This window comes from Aphanomyces invadans (assembly GCF_000520115.1).
Source record: "Aphanomyces invadans strain NJM9701 unplaced genomic scaffold supercont1.3, whole genome shotgun sequence".
NCBI classification, from domain to species: domain Eukaryota; phylum Oomycota; class Saprolegniomycetes; order Saprolegniales; family Verrucalvaceae; genus Aphanomyces; species Aphanomyces invadans.
In genome coordinates this window covers 217,739-220,559 of record NW_008580148.1, presented here as the reverse complement: position 1 = coordinate 220,559, position 2,821 = coordinate 217,739, and positions in this window count along the sequence as shown.

Here is a 2,821-nt window from a genome sequence, read left to right as displayed (position 1 = left end):
CATGTCAACGCGCCGATCGGTTGAGACGAAATCAACGCGTCGCGCGTCTCCATGAGCTTGACGACGGTATGTTGCAGCATTGCGATGGTTTGCTTTTCAGCATCGCGGCGCAACCGTTGCCTTTCCACCTTGCGCCGGAGCTGGAGCTGCTTCTTCGTCAGCTCGATCGTGACCTCGCCGTCCGCACACCCCGAGCCGACGACCACGCCGCGCCTATGGTGCATGGACATTCACTCAAAATATTTCCCGTCGCTAGCCTGACATTACCCTATACAGTAAGTTGAAGTAGCTGCATAACGTAAACACGCCCTACAGTATCCTGAAAAAAAATGGTCTTTTCATCGGAAGATGTCCCTTCGCCGCATCGTCATTCCATCTACAGAAGTCCTCGTTGTCGGTGGCCATGACTCGGGCGAACTCGATTTCTTGGATCATTGTGTATAGTATCGCCTGCGTCGACTCGATTTCATAAGGTACGTAGCCCAAGCAAAATCTCATGCAGGTGTAGCACAGGTACATCAACATTGCGTTCGAGGCATAAATGTACACTCACATGGGTATCATGTTCTGGAATGAGTTGTGACTGTCAATTTACCCAATTTTCCACCAATTGCACTCCAGTTTTTTGCCTAGACAATTCAGTTCATCGATTGTATGTTCAACACTCAATAGAATTATGCATACACGTTTTCGATTTGGGACATGAGTTTTAGCATGTTCCCATACAATGTATACAGGATATTTGGTTTTAGGGCGATAATGGCGACGGAGGAGTCCTACCTTTTTGCACGTTTGGACCGGCCATCACAGCTTGGACAGCCTCTACCGACCCGGCGTCTAGCGGCAAAACAGGGACGCACAACATGGACTTGATTGTATTACGTTGTGCAGGTTTTCGAGTGCTGGAGGTTGATTGGCTTGATTGGGTAGGCTTAAATTTGCACGTTTACCTTAAATTGGCATGTTACGTTGTCGTTGATCAGCCAAGCGATTACCAGCACCATCCGACCCCCTCCACTGCCCTCTCCTCATGCGACCTAGCCACCTTCGTGAAATCCACAGAGCGCAACTTGCGCAGGCAAGGACCATCCATCCACGCTCGATGCGGACGATGCTCGTAGCGTGCTTTTTTGTCGAACTATCACAACACCATAAAGTTGCGTTCTTCAATAGAAGCATGTGGCGTGGACGACAAGCGCTGTGGAGAACGAACAAGACGCTGTGAATGGCTTCTCGTGCACACTTCGCACACGCCGACGGTGGTAACGTATTGCAGCAGCGTGAAGGATTCCGATTTCCATGTCGTTGCCTCGAGCAACTGCCGTGGATACTTCTTGTCCTCTGCTTCATCCCGAGAGACAAGTCGAAACATCACGCCGTCAGTGAAAAATATGCTACAAAGTTGTCGCCGGCGATCGACTTTACCGCCCATCGCAATCGATTGGATATCACCCGTTGGTTCATACCCATAAAATAAGCAAGCGGGTAAGCTGCCTCGGTGTGCTTTTGGAACTCGTCACCACCGCATCCATGGCTTGAACGATGGGTGTACACCATCCTCACGACATCAGAAACGGGTTATCTTGAACTCACGTGTTTTGTAGGAAGATCGTCGGTCGAGGAAGACAAAGGCGGCAGGCAGTTAGCCGGCGACTTAAGACCAAGAAGGGAAATCGAGGAGTGAATTGATCCTATATACAGTTGTTTTCCTACATCCAGTTCTTCTCTTCCTTGCGCACGCATGACGCGCCTTCAGCTCGCCTGTCAACGCCGCTATTCGGTCATTGGTGTTCATCATCAATTATGCAACTATGCAAACACAATCCCCGCCATGACCTTTCGTCACCTTCTTCGTTTCCGGATCCGGTTGCTTGGACTTAGGATCGCGGCAAACTTCAACGCTCCCCTAACTGTGGTGAGAGGTCGTGGCCGTTGGTTTTCCGGATGATGACTGTTCTCTGCCTTGTCTCGGCTCTTGAGCTGCCGTTGCCGTGTGACAATCGATCATTGTCCACTTTCGGAAGTTGCCGTTGGAGAACTTCGTGGCACAATTCGTCAATGCGTCGTCGCGCATCTCGGTGGTGGGGACGAATTGGAGCGTGAGACGGCCGTGTTGGACGAGCTCGCGGAGATAGTGATGGCGGGCGTCGATATGCTTGGTACGTTCATGGATGGCTGTTGATTTGGACGTTGCGATGGCTGACATGTTGTCGCAGTGTAGGACCAGTCGGCAGTCGTCCACGCCGAGGTCGTCGAGGAGCCCGCACAGCCATGTCGACTCGCGTGCGGCTTCGGCTGCGGCGATGTACTCGGCTTCACAGCTTGACAAGGCGGTGATGCTCTGGCGGATGCATTTCCACATTAGTGGGCCGCGGAGGAGCGACCACATGAAACCGGTGGTGGAGCGGCGATATGTTCGCGTTGCCCAGCTCGCGTCGCAGTACCCGGTCAAGGCAAATTCTCCTGAACCGAAGCTGATCCCCCATGTTGACGTCCCCGCTAGGTAGCGCAGGACTCGTTTGGCGCCGAGGAGGTGCGGCGCTCGAGGGTCGTGGAGATGGCAGGACAGGCGTAGTACGGCGTGGGCGATGTCCGGTCTGGTGCACACCATGAGGTATACGAGCGATCCAACCGCGATCCAACTATGGCACGGTACTCCCTTTGATCTACAGTCGGTTATTGCTCATGATGCCAAAGGCCTTCTTGGTCAGTGACTTCAGGGGTGGTGACGGGGTGGCAGTTCGCCAGTCCGAATCGTTCGAGGACCTGTGCGGCGTACGCGTCTTGGCACATGGTAAGCAGTCTTCCTTGATGGTGGCGG